The sequence below is a fragment of the Palaemon carinicauda genome, chromosome 1 (assembly GCF_036898095.1).
Source record: "Palaemon carinicauda isolate YSFRI2023 chromosome 1, ASM3689809v2, whole genome shotgun sequence".
Lineage (NCBI taxonomy): Eukaryota > Metazoa > Arthropoda > Malacostraca > Decapoda > Palaemonidae > Palaemon > Palaemon carinicauda.
Window position 1 is genome coordinate 23,294,478 of NC_090725.1, and position 18,871 is coordinate 23,313,348.

Consider the following 18,871-nt stretch of genomic DNA (forward strand, 5'->3'; position numbering starts at 1 on the left):
TAAATCCTGGACCATCTGTTCCAGTCGAGGGACATTGCGTCCACTGCTTCTGCTAAGGGGTCCTCGTACGGGGACACGTACAGGGGCAACTTCTTGTTGTCTTTCGTCGCAAAGAGGTCTATTTGCAGTTCTGGGACTTGATTCAGAATGAAGGAAAATGATCCTGCGTCTAAGGACCATTCCGACTCTATCGGTGTGAACCTGGATAGAGCGTCCGCTGTCACATTGCGGACTCCTTGAAGGTGAACTGCCGACAGGTACCACTTCTTCTTTTCCGCCAATCGGAAAATGGCTAACATCACTTGGTTGAGAGGTGGTGACCTCGACCCTTGTCGATTCAAGCATCTCACAACCACCTCGCTGTCTGTCACCAATCTTATGTGGATCGAGTGACGCGGGGAAACTTTCTTTAAGGTAAGGAGCACTGCCATAGCTTCTAGAAAGTTTATATGAAAGGTCCTGAATAGCTTGGACCAAGTCCCCTGGACTTTTTTCCGATGAGAGTGACCTCCCCATCCCTCCTTTGAGGCGTCTGAGTGAATCGTCAACGACGGGGGAGGTGGCTGAAGAAGAACAGACTTCTTTAGATGTCTGGCTTGGGACCAAGGTCTGAGAAGAGTACGTAGCCGAGGCGGCACTGGTCTTCTCAGGTCTCTTCGCGCGTTTGATGCATACCTTCTCCAAACTCCGGTTGCATCCTTTAGCTGTGCTCTTAGCACTGGGTCTGTCACTGAAGCAAACTGGAGAGAGCCTAGTACCCTCTCCTGTTCGCGTCTTGATATCCTTTCGGAATCTAGAAGTCTCTTGACAGAGCCCGCTATCTCCTTCCTTTTCTTCATTGGGATGGAGAAACTGTGTGACAAAAGGTCCCAGTGGATTCCCAGCCACTGGAACTTTTGGGATGGAGAAAGTCGAGACTTTTTCTTGTTGATCTTGAAGCCTAGGTACTCTAGGAACTGGATCACCTGACTGGAAGCTTGCAAGCATTCGGTCTCGGATGCTGCCCACACCAGCCAGTCGTCCAGGTAGGCTACTACCTGAATTCCCTTTAGGCGTAATTGTTTGAGAGCTGCGCTCGCAAGCTTCGTGAAAATCCTTGGGGCTATGTTTAGCCCGAATGGCATGGCTCTGAAGGCGTACAGTTTTCGTTGTAGCCTGAACCCTAGGTAGGGGGAGAGTCGACGGCTGATTGGAATGTGCCAATAGGCGTCTGACAAGTCTATAGAGACTGAGTATGCCCTCTTGGGCAGTAAGGTCCTTATGTGTTGCAGTGTTAGCATCTTGAATTTGCAATTCACTATGAACTTGTTGAGTGGTGACAAGTCCAGAATGACTCTGAGCTTTTCCGAGTCTTTCTTGGGAACACAAAACAGCCTCCCTTGGAATTTGATGGACTTCACCTTTCGGATCACATTTTTCTCCAACAGTTCTTGAACGTACTCCTCCAAAATGGGGGTGGAGTGTTGGAAAAACCGAAGGCATGGGGGTGGAGTGCTGTACCAGCTCCAACCCAGTCCATTCTTGAGTAGGCTTTGGGCCCAGGGATCGAAGGTCCAGCGATCCCAAAATTTCATCAGTCTCCCTCCTACCGGTATCATTTCACTTGGACTGCCGTCCTGAGGTCTTGCCTCCCTGACCACGACCACCTCTGAATCCCCTTCCCCTTGAGGGGCGCCTAGACGAGCCTCTGGCTGCTCCTCTAGGTTTTGCACGAAAGGAAGAAGACTGTCCTTCGAACGTTGGGGCGAATGTGGTTGACTGACCTGGCACCGCCTGGGGTACCCACTGAAAGGCAGTCGGGGTTTGTGCCACCATCTGGGGCACTGGAGGCAAAGGCAATTGCAGTTGCTGTTGCTGTCTATAAGGCTTGGCTGGCCGAGATGGTAGCCTAGTCTTCATATTCTTCCTCTTTGGTTGAGGACCCTCATCCGGGGAAGATTTTCTTTTGATAGCCAGGCCCCACTTCTGGAGAAGATTTCTATTCTCCACGGCGGCCTTATCAACAACCTCTTTGACCACATCGGTAGGGAAAAGGTCTTTTCCCCAAATGTTGGAGGAGATTAACTTCCTTGGCTCGTGTCTCACCGAAGCCCCGGTGAACACGAACTCCCTGCAAGCTCTCCTTGCCTTGACGAAGTTATAAAGGTCCTTCGTCACTGTGGCTAAGTGAGACTTAGCCACTACCATGAACATTTCATGGACCTTGGGGTCACTTGCCATCGTCTCGAGAGTAGTCTGATGAGACATTGAGGCAGCCAGTCTTTCTTTTGTCTCGAACTCTCTTCGTAAAAGAGATTCGGACAGCTTGGGGAGGTCCTCGCCGAATTGCCGTCCGGCAATATCAGCCTCCAACTTTCCCACTGAGAATGTTAGATGGACATCCTTCCAGTCTTTGTGGTCCATAGGTAGAGCCAGCGATAAGGGTTTACACTCCTCCAGGGAGGGGCAAGGCTTGCCGGCCTCGACTGCCTTTAGGACAGCCGCAAACCCTTTCTGTAAAAAGGGGAAGGCTCTATCAGGAGAGGACACAAACGAAGGGAGCTTCTTGCTCAATGCAGCTACCTTCGAATTCGAGAAGCCCCTCTCTTTCATCGAGGATGAAAGTAGGGCTTGAGCCTTAGCGTGGTCCATAACAATGACCTCCTTCGGCTCTGTCTCCTCCCTTGAAGCTGGTTCTTTTCTCAGCCGGACATAGCAGTCCGGATATGATGCCTTGCTGGGCCAGAATTCTACCTCCTCTAGGGGAACTGAACCCAGCTTATCCGAAATGACGATCTTTCCAGTCGTCATCGGCATGTGCTCAGCATACCTCCATGGGTTAGCATCTGAGCATATGGGAAGGTCTTTCACATTGAGCCTTTTCCGGGGCCCATGTGATTCTGCCAGGGACTGCATACGCAGTTCCATTGCAGCCGCCTTCTCCTGATTCTCCTTCTGCATTTGTTGGATCATTCCAACAATCGAAGAGAGGGCCTGTCCCAGTTCTACTGGGAGGCCAGCCGATGTTGAGGGGATAGGCTCCGGCATCTGAACCGGAGTAGCCGACACCTCGTCGACCTCATCCTCTACGACATCCGGGGTTTGAACTTGATCCTGACCTTCTGCCAGGAGGTCTTCTTCCAAACGATCGTCCAGGTCAGACATCCTGTCACACAACTGGATGTCTTGCATCGCATCTGCGACTTCCTCGTCCACCTGGACTTGATCTTGAAGGATCTCCTCTTGAGGCTGGGGAATCACTGCCTCAGCTGATGCCTGGGGAAAAAGATACGCCCTCATCTTCTCACTTGGAAGATAAGGGCCAGAGGTGTTCTTCTTGAAGCCCCTTACCCAAGTACGAAGCTTTTCCCTAGCTATATCCCTTGATTCCGCCGTTCTAGGGGAATCAAAAGCCTCAGTAATCAGGTTAGTGCATACAGTACATACCTGAGGGTCCCAATACTGGAGATCATCCTTGGAGACAGCGCATGCTGCGTGTCTCCTACAACACTCATGTCCGCAGAGGTTCTTGCTGCGGACATTGCAGAAAACATTTCCGCACTTCGGAGGGTCCTCCTGTAAAGAGAAGAAATTTCCATGAGTATCAAGTGAACTATGTATCACTGGATATGCATATTATAGCATAACAATTCATAAATGAAAGACACACACTTGTGTTTCCCTCACAACCCATTGTTGCAGCCTTCCGGATAATAAAATCAAAAATGGTTTATCTCTACTAGAGTAACCAATGCAAGGTTTCCAGAGGAAACAGGTGGAGCTCACACCTAGGCAATGATTTTTAAAAATCCTGGATAATAGACGGGGAAGAACTCTGCTTCCTGTCTGAGGGCAACAGCAAAGGGCTGTGTAAGAAAACACAATAGTGTTAGAAGATACAGTGCTGTACCTAAACTTTTACTATAGTTTTCTTCTTACTGTATATGCTATACAGAAGAATACTAGTACAGTATAGGAGGATGTGTGCCGGCCTGCCTTTGCCGGCCGGCACACACCACAATTAGCTTTAAAGTATACTACTTAACAGCTATAGGGCGGCAGCCCTCTGGTTCAAATGCCTGTGCCGGCGGCAGCAGCTGCCGGCCAGCAACAGCCAGTGTTGGCCGGCAATGATTGCCGGCCAGCAACTACACAAGGTAGTACCCAGCTGCCGGCCACACTCTTGGTGACCGGCAGACAAGGACTGACATAAGCCGGCCGGCAAAGGTACAAGACCGATGCCAGCCGGCAGCAAAAGAACCAGAAGACTACCCCTGCCCGGCTGCCGGCCTCATAGGCCGGCAGCCGGCCTCATAGGCCGGCTGCCGGGACAGGTACAGCACTAGAAGAAAATAGAATGGATGCCGGGATAAGAGTGTACACAACCCCCCAAGCCCGGCAACCGAAAGAGTGCATATAAGGATGGGGAGAAACTTAATTCAGGCTTCCTTGACCAATGCCGTCCGGCTCTGCCGGCAGGCATGGATGAGGGACCAAGAGAGGTCCGGGCAGCACTCGAAAACATAAGACCCTTGCCGTCCAGCGTCTCTGCCGGCCGGCAATGGGCTTAGTCAATCCATATCCCAACCTATACTAGGTCCAGAAGTAGAATGACATATGGTACAGTAATACCCCTGCCGGCCAGCTCTGCCGGCCGGCAAGGTACAGTACAGTAATGGCTAGGCCATTACGGAGATAGAGGGGGAAGGGACAAGAGGGTCCTGCCAACCTTGCTTTAGTGACAGATCACCCGCAGCCAAGAACTCTGTCTTAGCCTAAGGGAGATCTAAGGGAAAGGGCCAGCACAGTAGTATAATACCTGCCAGCTTCCAGAGCACCAAAGCAAGGAAGGCGTTGCAACTCCCAAGGGAAGATTTATCCTCCCCGAGAACAGCAACAGGACTTAGTCTGGTCGATCACACAAGAAGGAATCATAACTACAGAAACCTTCGACAGTGACCTAAGGGAGCTCAGCTCCCTTTGTAAGTGTTAGGTCAGCGAGGGAGACTCTGCCCTAAGCCAAACAACACGGACTCAGACTAAAAACTCTGTTGTTCTGTCCCTCTTTGAACCAGACTCAGCAGGAACAGGAAGGTACAGTAACACCCTAGTATAGTTTTATCGAAAATAAATTCGGAAAAAAACCACTTAGGGATAAGCCCAAGGCTTAAACAGAGGGAAAGGGATTGCATACCTTCTCCGAAGAAAAGAAAGCAACCGGGGAGTATGATAAAGTATACTAAGGCTCCATAAGCAATTAGCCTAGGCACCAAGAGAATCGATTACCTAATTCACCGAAACTCTCACGTATACAATCTTGGAAATATTCCACACAGTCTAAAATGTATAAAATATAGCCTAAAGCTTCAATAAAATTTTAATTACACTCGGAAAAACCATAATCATGCATTAAGTACTAGGACCAAATGACTAGGCTACATGGCCTAGCGTAGGCCAGAATGGCGAATACTTCGCCAAATAATACTAAGCACGAAAGGAAATCCTATGTAAAGCTAAATAGCTAAATTTTATTAAGCAAAACAACCAGGAATGTCACTCTGACTAACTAATTTATACCTAGCGAGTGACAGTGTCCAGGACACCTCTGGTAGGCTACGGCTCTTGTATCAAAGATTAATCCTATTAATCACTGAAAATTTTACCAAGAGCCTACATTTATACATAACAGACACTATACTCAACTTATCCGAGGTCAACGAAGACGAAGAAGCCATGAAAAGTTGAATAAATCCAAGATTTGCGAGAAAAACAGGAAAAAACACCGAGTTGTTAAGCTACGCAAAAAGGAATACAGATGGCGCCAGGATTGGCGCCAGGCACGCATACGAATCGGGGGATAGGGAAGCCTTGGGAGCGGCTCCCCTTTTTCTTTCCCGAATTCGTATCTCGTCAATCTCCCTCCTACGAGACGAATCTCTATTCAGGTCGTAGATTGCCATGTGACGTGTCTAGAATACGTCCTCTGATATGTCGCGATATCCCTTTCACGAGGGATACTCGCTCCAGGAGTTAGAATTCTGGTACCTTAAGGTAAATTCTCTGGGAATATCGCCGTAGTTGTAATATACCCTAGGAAGCTACCCTATAGGAACTTCCATCAGGACGACATGGCTTGAGCCCAAAAATATATATATATATATATATATATATATATATATATATATATATATATACCAGTATTTATATACATGCATATATAACATATATATGTATATATATACAGTAATTATATACATGCATATATAACATATATATGTATATATATACAGTAATTGTATACATGCATATATATATATATATATATATATATATATATATATATATATATATATATATATATATATATATATATATATGTATATATATCTATATATATATACACAGTATTTATATACACGCATATAATATATATATATATATATATATATATATATATATATATATATATATATATATATATATATATATAGATATATGTATATGTATACGAATATATATATATATATATATATATATATATGTATATATATATAGACATATATATACATACATATATATATATAATATACACACATTATATATATAGACATATATATATATATATATATATATATATATATAATATACACACATTATATATATGTATATATATACATACATTATATATATATATATATATATATATATATATATATATATATGTTTATATATATATATATATATATATATATATAATATACATACATTATATATATATGTATATATATACATACATTATATATATATATATATATATATATATATGTTTATATATATATATATATATATATGTATATATATATATATATATATATATATATATATATATATATATATATATATATATAACTTACTTGTCACGTTCAGGGGGTGAGAGAGATTAGTTATACCCTGGTGAGAGGGGATACTCTAAGAGGTACATACGGAAACCACACTTTCCCACAAATTGCCGAACCACCTAGTTGTGTTTAGGAAAGGGGAGGGAGAATGGTTGAATGTGTGTGTGTGTGTTTATTTGCATATCGATGTAAATATTTAGACGTTATTTTTGATGGCTCAGGTACAGTAGTTTCTCTAATAGATAAGAGAATGATCATTTAAAACCAAATAAATTTGATATGGGGATATTTTATCTTAACAACCCTTTAGCAGCCTATATCAAGAACGTGTCAGGCTTACGAGCCTTCCTTAAAAGCATTAAAATTCTAAAAAAGGATGAAACCAAACCTTATATCGATCAAGCAACTACGATAGATAAAAAAAAAAAGTTATTAGTGATTGGAGCCCTTTATGATAAGTGTATCATTTATACTTGTGTAATATTTTTCAATTGAAACCCTTTTCAGGTAACCTTTCTAAAGATGTCACTGTAATGGTTACGTGTACTCCAAATGGTCACAGGCATTTTAAATATAAATATAATCATTAGCTCTTAACACCCTGATATATTTCATATGTTGTACTGTGAAAACAAACAATCATATAAGAGGATAATGGCAGATGATGAAAATGCTAAGGAAATTACTATTCATTTAAAAGTTATTACAAAAATAAGTATGAAGAAAAGATAACATCGGAAATGGCTCCGTATAACATGACAAACAGTTCATGTAATTAATTTTCCAGCAAGTCGGCAAAGCCTCTTTGGACTCAGAAGGGCGGAGTTGAGTTGCTATTTATTAAAAGGCAGTGTCAAAAATAGGTAAATTATTTAGAAAAAAAAATATATATATATATATTTTTGGGCTCAAGCCATGTCGTCCTGATGGAAGTTCCTATAGGGTAGCTTCCTAGGGTATATTACAACTACGGCAATATTCCCAGAGAATTTACCTTAAGGTACCCAGAATTCTAACTCCTGGAGCGAATATCCCTAATGAAAGGGATATCACGACATATCAGAGGACGTATTCTTGACACGCCACATGGCAATCTGCACCCCAAACAGAGATAACACATCGAGGGGTCAATTGGCAAGAAAACAAAAACGGGAAAGAAAAAGGGGGAGCCGCTCCCAAGGCTCCCTCTTCTCCAGTTTCGTAAGCGTGCCTGGTGCCAATCCTGGCGCCATCTGTATTCCTTTTTGCGTAGCTTAACAACTCGGTGTTTTTTCCTGTGTTTCTCGCAAATCTTGGATTTATTCAGCTTTTCATGGCTTCTCCAACTTCGTCGGCCTCTGATAAGGAGGACCCTCCGAAGTGCGGAAGTGTTTTCTACAACGTCCGCAGTAAGAACCTCTGTGGACATGAGTTTTGTAGGAGGCACGCAGCATGCGCTGTCTCCAAGGGTGATCTCCAGTATTGGGACCCTCAGGTATGTACCGTGTGCACTAACCTGATTACTGAGGCCTTTGATTCCCCTAGGACGGCGGAATCAAGGGATATAGCAAGGGAGAAGCTTCGTACCTGGGTAAGGGGCTTCCAGAAGAACACCTCTGGACCTTATCTTCCAAGTGAGAAGATGAGGGCGTATCTTTTCCCTAGGGCATTAGCTGATGCAGTGATTCCCCAGCCTCAGGAGGAGATCCCCCAAGTTCAGATCCAGGTGGATGCTGAAGTCGCGGTCGCTTTGCAAGACATCCAGTTGGATGACAGGATGTCTGACGTGGACGAGCGTCTGGAGGAAGACCTCCTGGCAGGAGCCCAGGATGAAGTTCAAGCCCCAGACATTGTAGAGGAAGAGGTCGACGAGGTGTCGGCTACTCCGGTTCAGATCCCGGAGCCTATTCCCTCAACATCGTCCGCTCTCCCAGTAGAGCTGGGACAGGCCCTCTCCTCCATTGTTGGAATGATCCAACAAATGCAGAAGGAGAATCAGGAGAAGGCGGCTGCAATGGAACTGCAGATGCAGAGGCTTGCAGCATCACATGGGCCCCAGAAAAGGCTCAATGTGAAAGACCTTCCCTTGTGCTCAGATGCTAACCCGTGGAGGTATGCTGAGCACATGCCGATGACGACTGGAAAGATCGTCATCTCGGATAAGTTGGGTTCAGTTCCCCTAGAGGAGGTGGAATTCTGGCCCAGCAAGGGGTCATAACCGGACTGTTATGTCCGGTTGAGGAAGGAACCAGCTTCAAAGGAGGAGACAGAGCCGAAGGAGGTCATAGTGATGGACCATGCTAAGGCTCAAGCTTTGCTTTCATCCTCGATGAAAGAGAGGGGCTTCACGAACTCAAAGGTAGCTGCATTGAGTAAGAAGCTCCCTTCCTTTGTGTCCTCTCCTGCTAGAGCCTTCCCCTTTTTACAGAAAGGGTTTGCGGCTGTACTAAAAGCAGTCGAGGCCGGCAAGCCTTGCCCCTCCCTGGAGGAGTGTAAACCCTTGTCGCTGGCCCTGCCTATGGACCACAAAGACTGGAAGGACGTCCATCTTACCTTCTCAGTTGGGAAGTTGGAGGCTGATATTGCCGGACGTCAGTTCGGCGAGGACCTCCCTAAGCTGTCTGACTTTCTTTTGCGGAGAGAGCTCGAGACAAAAGAAAGACTGGCTGCCTCAATGTCTCTTCAGACTACTCTTGAGACGATGGCAAGTGACCCCAAGGTCCATGAAATGTTCATGGTAGTGGCCAAGACTCATCTGGCCACAGTGACGAAGGATCTTTATAGCTTCGTCAGGGCGAGGAGAGCTTGTAGGGAGTTCGTGTTCACCTCGGCTACGGTGAGGCACGAGCCAAGGGAACTAATCTCCTCCAACATTTGGGGGAAAGACCTTTTCCCTACCGAATTGGTCAAAGAAGTTGTTGATAAGGCCGCTACGGAGAATAGAAACCTTCTCCAGAAGTGGGGCCTGGCTATCAAAAGAAAGTCTTCCCCGGATGAGGGTCCTCAACCAAAGAGGAAGACTATGAGGACTAGGCTACCGTCTCGGCCAGCCAAGCCTCTTAGACAGCAACAGCAACTGCAATTGCCATTGCCTTCAGTGCCCCAGATGGTGGCACAAACCCCGACCACATTCCAGTGGGTACCCCAGGGCGTGTCGACACAGTCCACGGCATTCACCCCAACGTTCGAAGGGCAGTCTACTTCCTTTAGAGCAAAGCCTAGAGGAGCAGCCAGAGGCTCGTCTAGGCGCCCCTCAAGGGGAAGGGGATTCAGGGGTGGTCGCAGTCAGGGAGGCAAGACCTCAGGACGGCAGTCCAAGTGAGATGATGCCGGTAGGAGGGAGACTTCAGAATTTTCGGGATCGGTGGACCTTCGATCCCTGGGCCCACAGCCTACTCAAGAACGGACTGGGCTGGAGCTGGTACAGCACTCCACCCCCGTGCCCCCGGTTTTTCCAACACTCCACCCCCGTTCTGGAGGAGTACGTCCAAGAACTGTTGGAGAAAAAAGTGATCCGAAGGGTGAAGTCCATCAAATTCCAAGGGAGGCTGTTTTGTGTTCCCAAGAAAGACTCGGAAAAGCTCAGAGTCATTCTGGACTTCTTGCCACTCAACAAGTTCATAGTGAATTGCAAGTTCAAGATGCTAACACTGCAACACATAAGGACCTTACTGCCCAAGAGGGCATATTCCGTCTCCATAGACTTGTCAGACGCCTATTGGCACGTTCCAATCAACCGTTGAGTCTCCCCCTACCTAGGGTTCAAGCTACAACAAAGACTATACGCCTTCAGAGCCATGCCATTCGGGCTAAATATAGCCCCAAGGATCTTCACGAAGCTTGCGAGCGTAGCTCTCAAACAATTACGCCTAAAGGGAATTCAGGTAGTAGCCTACCTGGACGACTGGCTGGTGTGGGCAGCATCCGAGACAGAATGCTTGCAAGCTTCCAGTCAAGTGATCCAGTTCCTAGAGTATCTAGGCTTCAAGATCAACAGAAAAAAGTCTCGACTTTCTCCATCTCAAAAGTTCCAGTGGCTGGGAATCCACTGGGACCTAATGTCACACCGTTTCTCCATCCCGGCGAAGAAAAGGAAGGAGATAGCGGGTTCTGTCAAGAGACTTCTAGATTCCGAAAGGATATCAAGACGCGAACAGGAGAGGGTACTGGGTTCTCTCCAGTTTGCTTCGGTGACAGACCCAGTGCTAAGAGCACAGCTAAAGGATGCAACCGGAGTTTGGAGAAGTTACGCGAAGAGATCTGAGAAGACCAGTTCCGCTTCGGCTACGTACTCTTCTCAGGCCTTGGTCCCAAGCCAGACATCTAAAGAAGTCGGTTCTTCTTCAGCCACCTCCCCCGTCGGTGACGATTCACTCAGACGCCTCGAAGGAGGGATGGGGAGGTCACTCTCATCGGAAAAAAGTCCAGGGGACTTGGTCCAAGCTATTCAAGACCTTTCACATAAACTTTCTAGAAGCTATGGCAGTGCTCCTTACCTTAAAGAAAGTCTCCCCGCGTCACTCGATCCACATAAGGTTGGTGATGGACAGCGAGGTAGTTGTGAGATGCTTGAATCGACAAGGATCGAGGTCACCACCTCTCAACCAGGTGATGTTGGCCATCTTCCGATTGGCGGAAAAGAAGAAGTGTTACCTGTCGGCAGTTAACCTTCAAGGAGTCCGCAATGTGACAGCGGACGCTCTATCCAGGTTCACACCGATAGAGTCGGAATGGTCCTTAGACGCAGGATCATTCTCCTTCATTCTGAATCAAGTCCCAGAGCTGCAGATAGACCTCTTTGCAACGAAAGACAACAAGAAGTTGCCCCTGTACGTGTCCCCGTACGAGGACCCCTTAGCGGAAGCAGTGGACGCGATGTCCCTCGACTGGAACAGATGGTCCAGGATTTATCTGTTCCCTCCTCACAACCTTCTGTTGAGGGTCCTCAACAAACTGAGATCCTTCAAGGGGGTAGCGGCAATAGTGGCCCACAAGTGGCCGAACAGCGTGTGGTTCCCCCTGGCATTGGAACTATGGTTGAAGTTTCTACCGCTACCAGATCCAGTTCTGACCTAGCGAGTCCAGAAGTCGACTGTCTGCGCTTCATTACAGAAAACCCGGACCCTGCAGCTCATGATTTTCTCTCCCTAGCGGTGAGAAAGCGTTTCGGGATTTCGAAAGCCAGCATAGACTTCCTAGAGGAATATAAGTGCAAATCTACTAGAAGGCAATATGAGTCATCTTGGAGAAAATGGGTGGCCTTTGTCAAGGCGAAGAATCCGCAGGAGATCTCGACAGACTTCTGCTTATCTTTCTTCATCCACCTCCATGGTCAAGGGTTGGCAGCTAACACGATTTCGGCGTGTAAGTCTGCTTTGACAAGACCCATCCTATATGCCTTCCAGGTCGACCTCGGTAACGAGATCTTTAATAAAGTTCCGAAAGCCTGCGCTAGGCTCAGACCTTCAGCACCTCCAAAGGCCATTTCATGGTCTTTAGACAAAGTTCTTCATTTCTCTTCTCTGTTGAGCAATGAGGAGTGTGCGTTAAAGGATTTAACACAAAAAGTTATTTTCCTATTTGCACTCGCGTCCGGGGCCAGGGTTAGTGAGATTGTAGCCCTCTCAAGAGAGGGAGGTCGTGTTCAGTTCCTGGATGGGGGAGAACTGAACCTGTTTCCGGATCCTACGTTTCTCGCCAAGAATGAGTTACCCACCAACAGGTGGGGTCCCTGGAGAATCTGCCCTCTGAAAGAAGATGCATCTCTATGTCCAGTAGAATGCCTAAAGGTCTATCTTTGTAAAACTTCAGACTTCAAGGGTGGTCGACTATTCAGGGGAGAAACATCAGGCTCAAATTTATCTCTGAATCAACTCAGAGCGAAAATTACATATTTTATTCGCAGAGCGGATCCTGACAGTACACCCGCAGGTCACGATCCGAGGAAAGTTGCCTCATCCTTAAATTTCTTTAATTGTATGGATTTTGAACATCTCCGTTCATACACTGGCTGGAAATCTTCCAGAGTGTTCTTTCGCCACTATGCGAAGCAAGTAGAGGAACTAAAGAGATCTGTGGTAGCAGTGGGTCGCGTCATTAACCCTACTGTTTAACTCTGCGAGGAACAGTGGTTTTAATTGGGACGATTAATTCCAGGGTGAGTGTGTAGTTACATACTGTACTACAAACTAAGTGAGGGCACTGAGTTGCCCACGTAGACTGTTCCATTTCCAAAGGTGAACCTAGCATAAGTGCAGACATGTGTGCCGAGCGTTTCTAACGCTAATGTGATTGATTTGTAATACAGACTTTTATGACTTTGATACCTCGGTATCTAAAAAGTGGCAATAATGTTTTTTCTGTCAGCTAAACAAGTTCTGTTTACTATCATACTTATGCTTAAAGTTTTGGGTTATCCTCTTCTTTTATATATATATATATATATATATATATATATATATATATATATATATATATATATATATAATTGTTGTTAACCTGTCTATTTATTGTCTGTCAATAAACTTGTTCTTGAGAACCTTGCGTCTCCTTCACCTGTGTCAATTTATTGGTATAATTGAGCATTCATTCTATGTACTTTATCTGGGATAATTCTAATAGAATTGTTCCTTTATGCAAGCCATGTTGCATTGGTTTATGCTTTCCCTTAACGGGAGGACTCCGTCCCATAAGGGGACGGTGGCGGTTTTACAAGTTTCCTCCTATGCGGATATAAACCTTTGTCCAATACAAGTATTGTGCGGAGAACTGGTCGATACTTCATATTGACGCAGTGGTTCTTTACAAACTATGCTTTACTTAATATAGGGTGAGACCACTATATTAGCTTGCCTGGTATTCATACATAGGTATATGTACTCTTCGAGACTTTTCCAGAGTCTAGTAGGACTCTTCCCTGTAGGAGGCAGGAAGCTCTAACATGGTTTATGGTTAGTTGAAAAGATGTATAACGGTAACATCTTAGGTCTCTAGGTCTAGTCGACCGGGAAAAATTACCTCCGGGGAGTACGGCACGTTCTGAGAATCCACAGATACAGTAATGCTCTGGTATACTTCCATCACGACGACATGGCTTGAGCCCAAAAAACGGATTTTGAGCGAAGCGAAAAATCTATTTTTGTGTGAGATGGCCATGTCGTCCTGATGGACCCGCCCTTCCCTTTCTATGAAAGGGCTGTAGGACCCCTCCCTACATACAGTATCTGTAGCACCTCGTGTATCGCTACAAGGAATACAGATGGCGCCAGGATTGGCGGCAGGCACGCTTACGAAACTGGAGAAGAGGGAGCCTTAGGAGTGGCTCCCCCTTTTTCTTTCCCGTTTTCGTTTTCTTGCCAATTGACCCCTCGATGTGTTATCTCTGTTTGGGGTGCAGATTGCCATGTGGCGTGTCAAGAATACGTCCTCTGATATGTCGCGATATCCCTTTCATTAGGGATATTCGCTCCAGGAGTTAGAATTCTGGGTACCTTAAGGTAAATTCTCTGGTAATATCGCCGTAGTTGTAATATACCCTAGGAAGCTACCCTATAGGAACTTCCATCAGGACGACATGGCTATCTCACCCAAAAATAGATTTTTTGCTTTGCTCAAAATCCGTTATATATAAATATATAAATATATATGCTTATATATGCATATATATATACTGTATATATATATATATATATATATATATATATATATGTGCATATATATGTGCATATATATATGCATATATATGTAAATACAGTATATATATATATATATATATATATATATATATATATATATAGATATATATATATATGTATGCATATATATACATATATATATATGCATATATATATGTATGCATATATATGCATATATATATGCATATATATGTATAATATATATATATATATATATATATATATATATATATATATATATATATATATATATATGTATGCATATATATACATATATATATGCATGCATATATATATATATATATATATGCATATATATATATGCATATATATGCATATGTATATATATGTATGCATATATATATGCATATATATATGCATATATATATACATATATATATATATGTATGCATATATATATGCATATATATATGCATATATATATACATATATATATATATATATATATATATATATATATATATATATATATATATGTATATTATACATATATATATATATATATATATATATATATATATATATATATATATATATATGTATACTGTATATATATATGTGCATGAAATTTCATATACATTCACCATTATCATCTTAGAATAGACTAAAAACGCTCTAAACAATAACAGAGCTTTTTTGTGCTAAAGAGATTGAAAATGTAAAACAAAATTTTGAAGGTCATCTAATCTAACAAAAGTCTAAAGTGTTGAACATAAATTTGTAAAATGAAGAAAATGTTGAAAAAAAAAAAAATGTGCTCTTACCTCAAAGTGCACAGATATCATAGGCCAGCTTGTAGTTGCGGGGCCATGTATACTTCTGACAAATACCAGTAACTTGATTTTTTATAAGAGAACCTAGGGTACAAATACCACACCATCTGCTTTTTGAGTGTCAGAAGCTGTCAGTAGGGTAGCCTTTGTTACCATGATACACCGAGCCTATAATGTACCTAAGCTCACTAATTAAGGATGTCAGGATGGCAGGAAACCTCAAATCAATCAATCAATCAATTACTAATTAAGGCCACTGACTGCATTATCTTCACTGGCCAGGGTTTACAGAGATGATATGCCATTACGCTAAACTTATCACACGTGACTGAAGCATATATGGAAATTGCATCACTAAAACTCTAAAACAAAAGATTTTAGAGTTCAGTTTGTTCAACCAAGTAAAAAGCACTTCTGTTACATGTATGGTCAGATGGTCCCCTATGAGTGATCTCGAAGGCTGTAACTCCAAAAATATTGAAAAAGGGAACTGTAGCACAACCGCTCATGAATGTATGACAAGGTGTACTGAAGTGGTCAAGGATTCATCACTAAAACTCTAAAACAAAAGATTTTAGAGTTCAGTTTGTTCAACCAAGTAAAAAGCACTTCTGTTACATGTATGGTCAGATGGTCCCCTATGAGTGATCTCGAAGGCCGTAACTCCAAAAATATTGAAAAGGGAACTATAGCACAACCGCTCACTAATGTATGACAAGGTGTACTGAAGTGGTCAAGGATGAATTCAGCCCCTTTAGTACACCTGGTCATACAATAGTAAGTGATTTTACTACAGGTCCCCGATCAGGATGGTAAATTTTCACCTGAAGTTACCCTACTTTTTCCTTATAGTCACATTTTTGAAAACTAATTTGACGTTCTTACTTCGAATAAGACAATTTCAACTGCCTCCAATAGAATTCTAACATTGAAAGGATTTCATAAATTGCGGCTATGTAAATATTCAATCTGCTGGTCACAAAACAATTCAAATTCGAGAATTGAAAAATGAGAAATATTTCGTTTGAGATGAAACTGAAGAATTTCATATTCTCGGATTGTTTCGATAATATGGATTTAACAATATTATTGTTATTACTAGCTAAGCTGCAACCCTGGTTGGAAAACAAGATGCTATAAGCCCATGGGTTCCAACCGGGAAAAATAACCCAGTCAGGAAAAGAAATAAGGAAATAAATAAACGATATAAGAAGTAATGAAAAATTAAGATAAAATATTTCAAAAGCATTAACAACAACAACACCAGTTATGCATTACAATATGCAAAATACCTAAGAATGTTTACGATAAACTGAACGTGTAGCTCCTGTAGAGAGAAGGGTTCTCCTGCGTGATAGGACCAGGAAAGCAGCCTTTAAAATAAAGTATGTAAAGCATTGTAGCTACTCCAGCATTGAATAATCAAACAATAAAAAATTAGATACAATGTTTTCAAAACCCACCAAAAAATGCACTTCAAAAAGCCCTTAGAGGAAATTAAGGATCAAAATACTTCTATTCCTTATCTTGACGTATTTCCTAGTTACCATGCAATGTTAAAATCTTTAGAAGGGTATACAAAATAGTTATTATTGTTAATTAAAGGTGAATATTGGATATTCAATAGAATTTAAATGAAAAATCTATGATAATCCAGTTTTGTATGTACAATCTATTTACTGTTGGTAAAGAAACAGACAGGTAACAACCTTATCTTGGTTTAACTGTTCATCAAGCCAACGTGAATAGGTCATTTACATTTTCTGTTTTTAGAAGGAGTAAACAGAACACTTCATACACTAATTTCTTTTCATATAAATAAATATTTTTAACAAATCTGTTTCTCTGTGTATATTGTTTATGCGACCCTATTCATATTAAGTAAAATAAGTTTTAATACAGTTTTAAGAACCTGTTACCTAAAATATTTTTGAGAATTGTCTCACAAAAGCCTAATTACAAAATGTCTGTTTTGCTTCCGTTCAGGAAAGAACTCGCCAATATCTCTAACTAGTGTACGCAACCAGTCAAAAATACTCAGATAGATAAGATAGACACGTAAAAGCTTTCGAAGGAACCATCTCCTGTATGGTCCCGTCCAAGGTCAAAATAAATTTTATTTTTCATAAATTATTGCCTTATTTTATTTATTATATATACACGGAAAATTGTGTATTTCAATGTATGTATATATACAATTTCTCTCTCTCTCTCTCTCTCTCTCTCTCTCTCTCTCTCTCTCTCTCTATATATATATATATATAGATATATATATATATATATATATATATATATATATATATATATATATATATATATATATATATATATGTACATATATATATGTGTGTGTATATATACATATATACACATGTACATATATATATATATATATATATATATATATATATATATATATATATATATATATATATATATATATATACAAAAACACTAAGAAAATTAAATAGAAAATATAAGATTAAGTCCTGACTGGTTTCCTGATACTTCTTCACAGGACTGATTTACTGAGCAAGGTCTTTTTACATTTTATATTGTACCGTAAGCGTACGAACATGCACACAGATATTCACAAAACAGTACTGCCTTTCCAAACAAGCTACCTGGCCTATATATTCAGGAGTTTGTGAGAGAAGTACACACCCCATTAACCAGGTGTTAAAAAGGGTAATTTTGGGTGATATTGGGCACACAGGAGGAGCCTATAGGTCTATCTGCAGAGTCATCAGTAGCCAATGCCTAGACCTCCTTGGTCCTATCTTGGGTGGAGAGGGTTAGTCTCTAGGACATTGTACTTCTTGCTATGGCAATGTCACTGTCCTTTTCCTCTGCCATTCATGAGTGGCCTTTAAACATTTTAACTTTTAAAAACCTACCAATTCAAACCATGATATTTCATACTGCCATCTTCCTCAAATCAGAGGAAGAGCAGAGCATCACGGTCATCAGGTAAGGTAAACACTTTAAAGGTCGACCAAGAAGGGCAAAGGCAAGGCACAGTGAAAGTGCCCTAGTTAGCAGGACAATGCCCTTGATAGTTACCATATATACATATGATTAGTGTCTAAGCCCCCTCTCCACCCAAGCTAGGACCAGGGAGGGCTAGGCAATGGGTGCTGATGACTCAGCAGGTAGACCTATAGGCTCCCCCAAACATCCCATACTTAGCTCACTGTACATGTACAGTATGTATTTATATACTGTATATGCATAGATTTATTTGAATATATATATGTATATATGTATATGTATATATATGTATATGTATATATATGTATATATATATATATATATATATATATATATATATATATAATATCAGAGGCTCTAAACCATATTTAATTCATAATAATATACTATTATACACAAACGTGAAGAGTAAAAGCATAAAAAATGACAACGATTTCATTTATTCAATTTCCTGGATTTGAATTGAATCATTTTGCAGACTGGCGACCGTGACTTAGAAATTCATAGTTGTCATACCAAACCTCATCCATAACTT

The 18,871-nt window shown here is 42.0% G+C and overlaps 1 protein-coding gene across 2 annotated transcripts in view; it reads right to left on the bottom strand.

Moving 5' to 3' along the window:
• The window catches only part of LOC137641622 (probable glutamate receptor), a 189,591-nt gene extending 173,612 nt beyond the window's left edge, over window positions 1–15,979 (bottom strand). For both annotated transcript variants that reach the window (XM_068374363.1, XM_068374355.1), the window contains exon 1: window positions 15,337–15,979. The gene's annotated coding sequence lies outside the window, so the exon portion shown is untranslated. The remainder of the gene's footprint in view (window positions 1–15,336) is intronic.
• Between the last annotated feature and the right edge of the window lie 2,892 nt (window positions 15,980–18,871).